We start from the raw sequence: 12928 nt of genomic DNA, 5'->3' as shown, positions 1-12928 counted from the left end.
GGCAAAACGTTTCAATGAAGGTTCGAACCCTGGTCTGGGAGTTAAGATTCCACAAGCCTCTGAGCCAAAAAACCAAGACATAAAATAGAAGCAGTGTTATAACAAATTCAAGGAAGACTTTAAAAAAAAAAGTCTGACTTTAAAGAGCTGCAGTTCAGTCTCCTAAGGTCAGGGTCTACTACCTTTTTCCCCCTCTCTTGCCAGTGTTCAAGCCTGGACCTAGGGAAGCCAGGGACAGATCTCTGTTGAATAAATAAAACACGACCAATCTCACACCTGGAGCCAACTACATTTAGGGCTCTGGGTTCCTGATCTGGAATTGAAAAGAAATTGTTGTAAAAAGTCTTTAATATTATAGTCTGCTTTAGTTTATTTTGCAGCATTTCCAAATAATCACTTTTCCTGGATAGGTGGAGGAAAGATGAAGTCTTTTCCAAAAAGAATTATTTGTATGTAAAGTATGAAAAGACTGGAATGGGGTGTGTAGGCTTAAAAAACAATCACAACCTAAAAGTTGAGTTGTTTTATTCAGTGGGAATTTTTAGGACTTCAGGCTAGGAGGTAGCATCTTAAGTAACCCTGAAAGAACTACTCCAAGGAGGTGAGGTGGGAGCCAGTTTATACAAGTTTTGCAACAAAGGGAAGGTAGCCTGAAGGTCAAAAGGTTATTGTTTGTTAAAGGAAAACCAGACATCTCAAGATAGTGCTTTTCTTTGTATAGGAAGATGCAGGAGGCTGGGCTTACTGAAATCATTCCTTTGATGTGCACCCCAGGTATCTGGGACCAGTGTCCTGTGCTCTCTCATCCTGAGTTTCTTCAGGGCTTCCTGTAGGGCATGGCTGCAGTCTGATGGCTGCTAGATAGCAGGTGTTCTTTCCTTCTTAAGCTCCTTCAGGCTCCCCAACTCTAGAGTGTGGCACCTGCTGATGACTGAAATTCTTACTGATAGGGCAGGAAATGTCCCATTTCTTGGGTGTGTTGAGATGGAGGGCCGTGTGGGACAGAGACAAGTAGCTGATCATAAAGCAGGTGTAGCCAGAAGGACGTATCCTTTGTCAATGCCACTGTGACCTGGGTTTGCATTCACCAGGCTCCAGGGCTTCCCTGGTGGCCCAGACAGTAAAGTATCTACCTGCAAAGCAGTAGATGTAGTTGGATCCCTGGGTCGGAAGCTCTCCTGGAGAAGGGAATGGCAACCACACCAGTATTCTTACCTGGAGAATCCCATGGACAGAGGAGCCAGGTGGGCTACAGTCCATGGGGTCACAAAGAGTCAGACAGAACTGAGCAACTAAACACACACACACACACACACACACACACACACACATGAACTACGCCTTCATGTCTATCTGTGGTGTTTATGTAAATTGCCACATCTGTACACATATGTTACCTACTGCTTTCTAACTGCTTCCTCACAAAGGAGTTCCCCAAAATCAGTGGCTTCAAATGATAATCACGCATTTTGCTCATGAAATGAACCTTGGGCAGGGCTCAGATGGATGAATGGTCTCTCCTCCACTGTGTCTGGGGTTTAGCTGGAATGTTTAAAACAGTGGCAGCTGGAATAGCTGGGGTTGGCTGGGTGTCTCTCTTCACGTAGTCGCAGAATTTTTCTGTGTGGTCTGTCCAGCGTGGCAATCTCAGATTGGTCATACTTCTCATGTGGTGGCTAAAGGTGCCAAGAGCAAGCATTCCAGTGACCAATATAGGAGTTGAATAGCCTTTTATAACCCAGGTTAGAATTCACAGAGTATCAGAACTTCCCTGGTGGTCCAATGGTTAAGAATCCTTGCTTACACTGCAGGAGGCACGGGTTCAATCCCTGGTCAGAAAACTAATATCCTACATGCTGTACAGCCACCCCCCGAATAAAAAAAAAAAAAAAAGAACTCACACAGTATCATTTCAAAACTACTCTAGTTGTACAAGTTATTACATGACTGCTCAAATTCAAGGAAAGGAAACATAGATATTTTTATTGATAAGAAGAGTGTCAAGAATTGGTAGCCATGTTTTAAAACTGCCACAAACATGCAACTCACATCCAAAGTCACTTATAGACACAATCAGGTACAATTTAACCAATGTCACTCTCTTACACTGATGCTGGGAATGATTGAAGGCAGGAGGAGAAGGGGACGACAGAGGACTAGATGGTTGGATAGCATCACCGATTCAATGGACATGAATTTGAACAAGCTCTGGGAGATGGTAAAGGACAGGGAAGCCTGGTGTGCTGCAGTCCATGGGGTCCCAAAGAGTCAAGACACGACTTAGTGACTGAACAACAACAATACCCTCCTGCCATCCTTTGGATTGGGAAAGCAGGAAGGCAGTTCAAATCTTGGAATGATCCAGGAGGTCCTTCAAAGCCACCTTGCTCACCTCTATAACCATCAAGTTACTGGCGGTCTGAGAATCCTCTGAAGGAGACTCTCCAAAGACAGAGGTATTCTAAGTGGCCTGAAGCACGACTGCCTGAATATTTCATTTCATCTCCCTCCTGACCTCGGAGATCTCATTAGGTCATAAGCCCACCTCCTGCTATGACCCAGGAGGAAAGAGCAACTACTGACAGAAGTGGAGTTTTGATGGGGAATCTGAGGGGAGAACCCTGAAGCTACCCTGGCTGATGAGTGGCCAGAGGAACCCAAATTCCGGGACGAGGGGCCCGTGTGCGTGACTTCAGGAAGGGGCTGCTGAGGTCAAGCTCTCTTTTCTCCAAAAGCAGACGTTGGGAGGAAACTTGCTGCGCTTTCAGCTGTTTCAGAGGAGGTGGCCCAAGGAAACTCCCAGCCTGGCTCACTCTTCAGGGCCTCTGAGCTTATCGTGACAACTTCCTTTTTCCACGCCTCTGACTGGGGCCCAGCAGAGAACAACGGTCTTCAGTGGGAACGCCATCAAAACACAAAAGGAAGGGGGGAATAGAAGTCACCTGTGTGCCCCCCATCCCTACATCATCTCCCTGGGTCTGGTGGGGCCAAGCCTTGATCATCAGAAAGCACAATGGAAGCTTGTCCACACTCTGTGTCAGGAAAAATTAGTTGCTTAGTATGACAGGGCTCCCAGCAGAAGCTTGGTTCCTATCTGAGGAGATCAATATCTGGGAAATCCTATGAACAAAATAAGCAGGCGGGACTTCCCCCAGCTCCCCTGTCGAATTTGGAGACAAGGCTGAAAGTGGGCCCTGGAGAGAACAACCAGTTGTGAACCAAGGAAGCTGAGAGGCAGAGAGGGAAGACAGCAGGCATCATAAATGTGGCTGTTGGGGTGGGTTTTTGACTAACATTGTAGAGGCTACAAAGGAGATGGAGATGAAAAGAGGAGGGGAGAAAACCAAGGAATGATTGCCATTCCCTTCTCCCGGGGATCTTCCTGATCCAGAGATTGAACTCAGGTCTCCTGCATGGCAGGCAGAATCTTTACCGTCTGAGCCACAAGGGGCTGAAGCTGTATTACTATGTCTGTGAAGTTTTACTTGGCAAAGCAAAAGTAAAATTATCTTTTCTTTCCCCAAATGTCATTTCAGGGGAAGTACAAGACAGAAGCCTATTTGAATAGGACCTTCAAGTGATCTGGGTAGAAGGCCTCGGACTTTCCACTCCCTAAATGGAATGGCCATAAGACACAAAGCAAATGCAGGAAGTGTACTTGGTGAGAGCAAGTGAAACTAGGCCCCTTAAGGGCAAGTCTCTGCTGGAGAGGCCAGAACTCAGATTTCCCCAAAGAGTGAAGCGCAGACACCCCACAGCCACTCATTAGGCTAATCACTCAACAAATTTTACAAAGCGCCCACCATGCACTGGCCCTGCCCTGGAGCTGGGGATGGGTATGCAGGGAGTTTGTTTCATTAGCACAGGTGTAAGGGGATCTCACATAAAACCACTGGAAAATTCAAATGCAGAATAAGTGCCACGAGACTCCGAGACATGAAAGTTCAGCCTGAAGGAGAAAGTAAGGACTTACCAGAGAAGGCTGGGATGTGGCCATGCTTCCTGCTTTGGGAAGGAAGTTGGTAAAAGTGAATGAAGTCCTTGTGCAGAAAGGAGGGGGGCTGACAGATGGTGAGAGGGTCCCCGTGGCCTTCCAATCCTTTGTTCCAGTTGTTCCATCCCTGTTCAGGTATCTGAGACATCTCAGGGTGCTTCCTATAAATTCTTAAAAAAAAAAATTATTGGCTGCTTTGGGTCTTTGTTGCTACATGCAGGCTTTCTCTAGTAGTGAGAGGGGGCTACTCTCTAGTTGGGTGTGGTATGTGGGCTTCTCATTGCGGTGGCTTCTCTTGTTCTGGAGCACAGGCTTTATGGCATGCAGGCTTTAGTGGTTGAGGTACATGGGCTTAGTAGTTGTGGCTCATAGGCTTAGCCCCAAGGCATGTGGGATGTTTGTGGACCAGGGATTAACCTGGTGTCCCCTGTGTTTCAAGGTGGATTCTTAACCATTGGACCACCAGGGAAGCCCACTAAATTCTTCTTCTTGTCAAAGTAAGAGTTGCTTCATGGAAGGGCTTCAAACAAATATATTTCCCCAACACAGTGCCAGCAGAAGAGCAGGCTTTGTCTCTGCTAAGAACTTTCCTGAAAAAATGGTCCAGATTAAAGTGTCCTAAGAAACACAGTTCATCATCGAGGGAGGTGAACAGTGGCTGCCATGAGCTGTATGCATTGTGAGTGTCAGGTCTGGTGTTTCTCCCTTTCCAGTGTGGAACAGTTGTCAGGGAGTGTTTGACGGAGGATTCCTACGTGCTGTCTCTCATGAGCCCTTTGTCTCTCTTCAAGCGGAACAGCACGCTGCTCCCAGGGACTGAGGTCATTGTGTGAGGCAGGCTTGGGTCTCCTTTAGTAAACATTCTCTTTTTGACAAAATTGCTTAGTCTTGTTCCCCTTTCTTGAGATATGGATTGCCTCCTGACCTTGTGACTAAGATTACCCCTTGTTCCCTTGGTAACAGTTGCCAACATTTGGTTTTCTGATCTCTATCATTCCTGAAAGAAGTTTCTTGTACCACAGCCTAAAATCATTAAAGCACCTTTGCTTCATCAGAGCTTAGGTCCCCGTCTTTTTTTGTCTCTCTTTCTCTCTCTCTCTCTTTTTCTGGCTGATTCTCTGGAGCATGGAGACCCGTCATGCTCACTTTCCTGCCCAGGCTTCTAAGACACTCTCGAGAAGGCACTTTGTGCCTTCACCCCCTTAAGGGGGTGCCTGGTGCCTTTGTGAATGATGCAAGTCCTGTGTCAAGGACTTTATTGGTCCTCTGCATAAACCAGGGAATATCAGCCTCTTTCTCTCTTTTACTTTCTTTTTTTTTTTTTTCTCCTCTTTTACTTTCTTATCCTCGACTCTGTACCACCAGGTTCTGGTCCATTAAAGGACCCCAACAAGTGGCGCCCAAACAGGGACACTGGTATACGTGGCCTTTTGGGCGGAGTGACTCAGGACCTATTGAGGTCGGTAAGTACTAAGACATGGGTCAAACAGCTGGAAAGCCTCATCATTTTTCTACTTTACTTCATCATTTTTTTAAAGTTCAGGGACTTCTGGTTTCACGCCAATGAATAGAGGCTTGCCTTCAAACAGTAGTTGAATATAATCCCTGGTTCCCTGATGAAGGCAGTTTTGATTTAGAAATTTGGCACCGGGTCAAAGAAAATGTTGGACGAGCCGCCGGGCAAGTAGAAAATATTCCAATTGATTTTGGCCCTTATGGGCTCTCATTAAAGCTGTAATGCTGCCATTTCAAGGTAATTCTAGCTCTCCCGATATTCGACAACAGACAGAACACTTATTGCATGAATATGAATTAGATGATGAAACTTTACAAAAGGCTCAATTAGAACAACATAAAATATTTCAAAACTTTCCTACTAGCCTTGCCCCGGCTGCTCCAACTCCTTCTCCTCTTCCTCTGCCAGCAGGCACAAATCCAGAGGTCTCTCCTTTGTTAAAACTTAATGATTCTGATAATGGCTCTCCTGAGGCATTTCTTGATACCAAAACTGGCAACACTCTTATGGACAATTATGATAAGTCCTTGATGCAGACTCATACTTACAAAAAATCAACACTTATCCACTTTCCTTCGCAACAGAGACTTTCTGAATTACTGGCTTTGCAGTCACAAGTTTCTGATGCCAATAGTTTTTCTGTCCTTCCAGTTTTAAGAAATTCTGACACTCAAGGGCACATAATACCTCAATATGACAGTATTAATCTTTTTCACATGCAACAAATGAAAAAGCCTATAGCTATGTATGGCCCACATTCACCTTTTACAAGAGAGCTTCTAAATGTTGTGACATCTTCTATTGGAAACTTTATTCCCTATGATTGGCGAACTTTAATAAAAGCTCTCCTTAAACCCGGAGAATATCTTCAGTGGACAATGTGGTTTCATGATATAGCCAGAGATCATGCTAACAAGAATGCTCGAGCTGGCACTCCCCAAAATCAAATTACTTATGAAATGTTAACTGGCTCTGGACAATTTGATACTATAGAAGCTCAAATACAATGCCCTCCTTTGTTGCATGAACAATTAAAAACAGTGGCCCTTGAAGCTTGGGATCGAATTACTCTTCAAGGAGAGCCTACAAGTAGTTACACTAAAATATTACAAGGACCTAATGAAAGTTATGCTGATTTTTTTTGCTAGATTAGAAACTGCTATTTCCCGTACTGTAATCGGAGAAGAAGCCAAAAGACAGCTAGAGAGATTACTTGCTTATGAGAATGCAAATCAGGAATGTCAAAGAGCTATCGCTCCAATTCATGAGACTGGAACTATTATTGATTATTTGAAAGCTTGTCACAATCTAGAATCGGAAACTCAAAAGATGCAAATGCTAGTTGAGGCAATGGCTGCTACTTTTAGAAAGGGAAATGAAGGATGCTTTACATGTGGAGACAAAAATCATTTAAAAAGGGACTGCCCTAAGAAGGCTAAGAAAAAAACCAAGAATTTGCCCTTGCTGCCGTAGAGAAATGCATTGGGCCAAAGACTGTAAATCTAAATTTGATATTGATGGAAAACCTATTCTGGGAAACTCCAAACAGGGGACCCCCCAGGTGCCCTACAACAAAAAAAATTTCCCCAGGGGCAAATTCTATCTTTTCCCTCAAACCCTCAACATCTGGCAGTGCTGCCGTTGATATACCAGCCCTAAATGATTTTTCCCTTTACCCTAAAGCAATCCCTTCTAGAGTGCCTACCGGATTTTTTGGACCCCTGCCCCCACAAAGTTTCGGTCTTTTGCTTGGCCGATCTAGTCTGACTTCTAAAGAAATTACTGTTCACCCTGGAATAATCGATTCAGATTATAAAGGAGAGATTCAAATTATGATGTCATCTCAGATTCTATGGCAATTCAAAAAGGGGGACAAAATTGCTCAATTACTTCTTTTACCTTACATTTCTATTAACTCCTCTAATAATGTACAGACAGGTGGATTCGGCAGTACGGATCAAAAAACAATCTTTATGGACATCATTAGTATCTGAGTATGCCCAACCAAATATAAATATCAAAATTAATTGTAAAAGATTTTCCAGTCTCCTTGACACTGGATCTGATATTACTAATATTTCCAAACATGTATGGCCCAAATCCTGGCCTATACAAAAGGCCTCTTGCCAAATTGCAGGAATTTCTCAAACAAAAGTACAAGAAGTTTATCAAAGTGTTCAAATATACCCATGTGAGGGACCAAAAGGCCAACCTGCAACATTAAGACCTTATGTGATAAATGTACCCTTTAATCTAATAGGAAGGGACTTACTTATGCAATGGCAGACTCAAATACACATTCCACATTTTTCCTAGGGGCCACTGCTCATTTAACAAACAAAGCAATTATTAAAATAACTTGGAAGAATGATGAGCCTATTTGGACAGAGCAGTGGCCCCTTACGAAAGAAAAATTACAGGCTGCTAAAGAACTTATAGACATACAATTAGAATCGAAACATATTGAGGAATCTTGCTCTCCGTGGAACTCTCCTATTTTTGTTATAAAAAAGAAATCTAACAAATGGCGCCTCTTAACAGACCTTAGAAAAGTTAATGCATCTATGAAACCTATGGGTGCATTACAACCAGGAATCCCATCACCTACTACTATTCCTCAAAACTGGCATATTATTATTATTGATTTACAAGATTGCTTTTTTAATATACCTTTACACCCTTTAGACCAAGAGAGATTTGCTTTCTCTCTCCCTTTTCCTAACCACAACGGGCCTCATAAATGATATCAATGGACTGTGCTGCCTCAAGGAATGATGAATTCTCCCACCATGTGTCAATACTACGTGGCTAAAGCCCTTGAGCCTGTGAGAAAACAGTTTCCTGACTTTCTTTTTATTCATTATATGGATGATATATTATTTTCGGCTCCATCTGTTTTAGAAACTCAACACATGTTTGATATAGCTCAACTATGCTTAAAAAACTCTGGGTTAATCACTGCCCCTGAAAAAAAATTCAAACCTCTACACCTTACCATTACTTAGGATTTATTGTTAATAGTGTATTATTCCTCAATTAACTCAGATTCATACTGATAAATTATCAACTTTAAATGATTTTCAAAAACTCTTGGGCGATATAAATTGGATTAGACCCTCATTAGGCATTGCTAATTATCAACTGACTAATCTATTTAATACTTTGAAAGGAGATCCTAATTTAGATAGCCCTCGTTCACTTTCTCAAGAAGCACAAGAGGAACTCTATTTAGTGCAAAATAAATTACAAAAACAGTTTCTTACTTGCATCAGATTAAATTTACCTCTAGAATTATTTGTACTGCCCTCTCTTCCTTCTCCCACAGGACTTCTTGCCCAACAAAAACACCCAATAGAATGGATCTATACACATTTTAGAGGAATAAAGTCACTTACACCTTACCTTGATTTAATTGCTCTTATCATTATCAATGGAAGAAATAGAACTAAAACTCTAATTGGCTCTGATCCTCATAAAATTGTAATACCTATCAATAAATCTCAATTTGAGAACGCATTACAAACTTCCACAGGTTTTCAAATAGCCTTTCTAGAATATTTTGGAGAAATTTCATTCCATTATCCATCTAGCAAGCTATGGAATTTTTTCAAAAATACTTAATTTATTATTTCCCACATCATCAGCTCACAGCCTATACCACAAGCTGAAGTTTTCTATATAGATGGAACTAAAACTGCCAGAGCCTCATTCTGGTCTCTCAAAGAATATAAAGTCTTTTACACTAAGTTCCATTCTGCTCAACAAAATGAATTATATGCTCTTATTCAAGTTATTTGCCTACATCCTTACCCCATTAATATAGTCTCTGATTCCTTATATTCAGTTTTTGTTTTAAAGAATATAGAAACCTCTACTATAAATTCCAATCAACCTATTATTCATCAACTTTTTTTCAGAATTACAATCCATTATTAGAAACCACACTTCTCCCATTTATATTACCCATATTCGGGCACATTCCTCCCTTCCTGGTCCTATGACTCACGGTAATGAACAGGCTGATAAACTTGTTTCTTTTGCTACTCCAGAAGAACAACATGCTCTACTGCACAACAATGCTGGTTCGCTACACCAACTATAGAAAATTCCATACTGCCAGGCTAAAGAAATTATTAATAATTGCTCTACTTGTAAAAACCCCTACATCTTTGACCCATTGCACAAGGTACTAATCCTTGGGGATTGCAACCTAATGAACTATGGCAGATGGATGTAACTCATTGTCCTGAACTTTCTCCATCTTCCTTCCTACATGTCTGTATCAACACCAATTCTTCTTTTATATGGGCCACATCTCTTCGCAGTGAAGCTACACATCACGTTATAACTCACTTATTAGCCTGCTTTGCTGTAATGGGAACTGCTAGTTCTATTAAAACAGACAATGGCCCTGCCTACACTTCAAGATATTTCAAACAATTTTTACAATCCTTTTCTATTAAACATATTACCGGCATTCCTTATAATCCACAGGCACAAGGCATAATTGAATAAGCACATCACACACTAAAATTACAAATAAAAAAAATTGAAAAGAGGAAAATACATAGGAACATTGCTGTCTTCCTTATCTAAAACAGACTTTACTAAATTCCAACATAAGATATTTTCTAAACCTGCAAATATTGTTAATACAGCTTTATTTGTTTTAAATTTTTTAAACTTACCACAAGGAGATATCTGGACTAGAGCAGAAAAACATTTCGAAGAATTGAAAGATTCTTCTCTTCCTCTGCCCATTTGGTACCAAGATGGGTTAAATAAACAATGGAAACCTGGGAAATTAATCTTACAGGGAAAGGGGTATGCTTGTATTTCCCCAGATGGATCCAAAGAGCTCACATGGCTTCCTCTTCGGAAGATCCGAGGCAGGGGGGCCCCCAGCCTTCAAGATAGAGAAGAGACAACAAAAACCCCGGGAAGAAGAAATTCCAATACGGGCCATGACAGCTCTAAAAATCTCCAGAAAATGCCACTCTCGGCGGCATCAACCTTATGATCTCCCCTCTTGGGGACAAATAAAAACACTCACTTTAATAATCAAGCTGAAAATCTGGTTTCTCAATAGGGAATGCCTCGGAATCCTGAAAATGTTTCAGTTGCCCTGCTTGCTTTGCTTGTTTGCGCCTCCCTCGCTCAAGCTGAATCAATAAATCACCGTTACTGGGCTTACATACCTAACCCCCCTTTACTAAGGGTTGTAGAATGGACGGAAAGAGGACCAATCGTATTAACCAATGACTCCACACTTATGCCTTCTCCCTGGAGCTTTAAAGGGCCCTCACACCCTGAAGAAGAAGGGAAACTAATTAATATCTCTTTAGGTTATGAAGTCCTTCCTTTATGTATGGGCCCAGCAGAATTATGTATAAACGTTAGCCGACAAACTTGGGCTTTCGTCCTGCCTCCAGAAAAGGATTTTCAGACACTGCTTGGATTATTTACTGCCCTTTCTTTGTCAATGAACCATGTTTATACTACTGAAACTTTAGGGAAAGAACAAAGAACAATATGCCAAGGGTTTACTAATGAGGACTTGAAATATATTCCTATTCATTGGGACAAATGTCAGGCCAAATCAAAATTAATGTTTCTGGCCAATCATACAATTGTTGATTGGGGACCCCATGGTATGTGGTTATCTAACTGCTCAGATAATATTAACAGTACTGTATGTGATTACATTACTCAAGTGGTATGGAATGTTACCAATACTGCAATGGAGCATTACCATGACAAAGGACTTCTTGGATGGCATGACAGTGGAATGGCCCCCCCTCGTCCTCGAATCGTCCTCGATGAACAGACTGGGCCTGAACAATGGGACATCTGGAAACTTGCTGCAAGCACTGAGGAACTTGGGACTTGGACCGGACATTTCATAGGGACCAGTCAAAGCCATAGCAATTATTTCTTTCGCTATAATCAACCATATTTTGTACAAGCCTGTGTTCCATTTCCTTTTGTTTTAGCTATAGGAAACCTACAATTCAATAAGATTTTACATTCTGTAACTTGCATAAATTGCAGATTATATACTTAACTCCTCTATTTCCTTGAGATATGACTCCCTTTTGATTCTTCGATCTCGAAGTAGTCTATGGTTACCAATAAATCTCCAACGGCCCTGGGAAGAAGGTCCCATGGCTGGACTTGCTTCCCGGTTACTTACTAAATTGCTCCGGCGATCTAAACAGTTCATTGGATGGCTGATTTTTGGCATTTTGGGATTAATAGCTATTTGCACCACTGCTGCTGTCACTGGTGTTGCTTTACAAACCTCTATTCAGACACATAATTTTATTCAAAATTGGACTAAAGATGCCCATACTATGTGGACCACTCAGACTGAGGTACTTGAGGATATTCAAGAAGAAATACAGGAACTGAGAACATCCATCGAATGGGTTGGAGATCAATTAATAGATGTACAAAAACAGGTGATACTAAAATGTGATTGGAATTCTACTCAATTTTGTGTTACTCCTGTTCATTTCAATCATAGTGCCTACAACTGGGAACAAATCAAGTTTCATTTACAAAACATACATTATAATGTCTTTCTGAGTATACAGTTATTACAAAAAGAAATATTTGAAACCTTTTCTAAGAATCTGCCCTCTTCCATTAGTTTGGAAACTTTAGCTGAACAATTAGCTGATCAATTATCTGGGCTAGACCCACATGGATGGCTTCAAAGCCTTAGTCATAGCATTGGGTCTGGAACCATAATTTTGGTGATTGTCTTAACAATTATATTGGTTGTCTACCGTTGCTTCATGCAAAGATTGTCAGAACAACAAACTCTGATGGTCACAACTCTTCCTACAAATATAATAAATAAGGGGGAATTGTCAGGGAGTGTTTGACGGAGGATTCCTATGTGCTGTCTCTCATGAGCCCTTTGTCCCTCTTCAAGCGGAACAGCACGCTGCTCCCAGGGACTGAGGTCATTGTGTGAGGCAGGCTTGGGTCTCCTTTAGTAAACATTCTCTTTTTGACAAAATTGCTTAGTCTTGTTCCCCTTTCTTGAGATATGGATTGTCTCCTGAACTTGTGACTAAGATTACCCCTTGTTCCCTTGGTAACGGTTGCCGACATTTGGTTTTCTGATCTCTATCATTCCTGAAAGAAGTTTCTTGTACCACAGCCTATATATACTCATAGAAAAATCATTAAAGCACCTTTGCTTCATCAGAGCTTAGGTCCCCGTGTCTTTTTCGTCTCTCTCTCTCTCTCTCTCTGGCTGATTCTCTGGAGCGTGGAGACCCGTCATGCTCACTTTCCTGCCCAGGCTTCTAAGACCCTCTCGAGAAGGCACCTTGTGCCTTCACCCCCTCGAGGGGTGCCTGGTGCCTTTGTGAGTGATGCAAGTCCTGTGTCAAGGGCTTTATTGG

General features: G+C 41.8%; 1 long non-coding RNA gene across 1 annotated transcript; it reads right to left on the bottom strand.

The window, feature by feature from the left end:
* Positions 1–2: 2 nt before the first annotated feature.
* LOC122419712 lies at positions 3–10676 on the bottom strand. The gene is made up of 3 exons (XR_006262963.1): positions 10199–10676; positions 3974–4164; positions 3–59 (listed from the first exon to the last, which is right to left on the bottom strand). It is a non-coding gene; the product is annotated as an uncharacterized LOC122419712 (long non-coding RNA).
* Between the last annotated feature and the right edge of the window lie 2252 nt (positions 10677–12928).

Source organism: Cervus canadensis, chromosome 17, assembly GCF_019320065.1.
Source record: "Cervus canadensis isolate Bull #8, Minnesota chromosome 17, ASM1932006v1, whole genome shotgun sequence".
NCBI lineage: Eukaryota > Metazoa > Chordata > Mammalia > Artiodactyla > Cervidae > Cervus > Cervus canadensis.
Note: the sequence above shows the minus strand (reverse complement) of the source record. Positions and strands in the feature narration are given on the sequence as shown.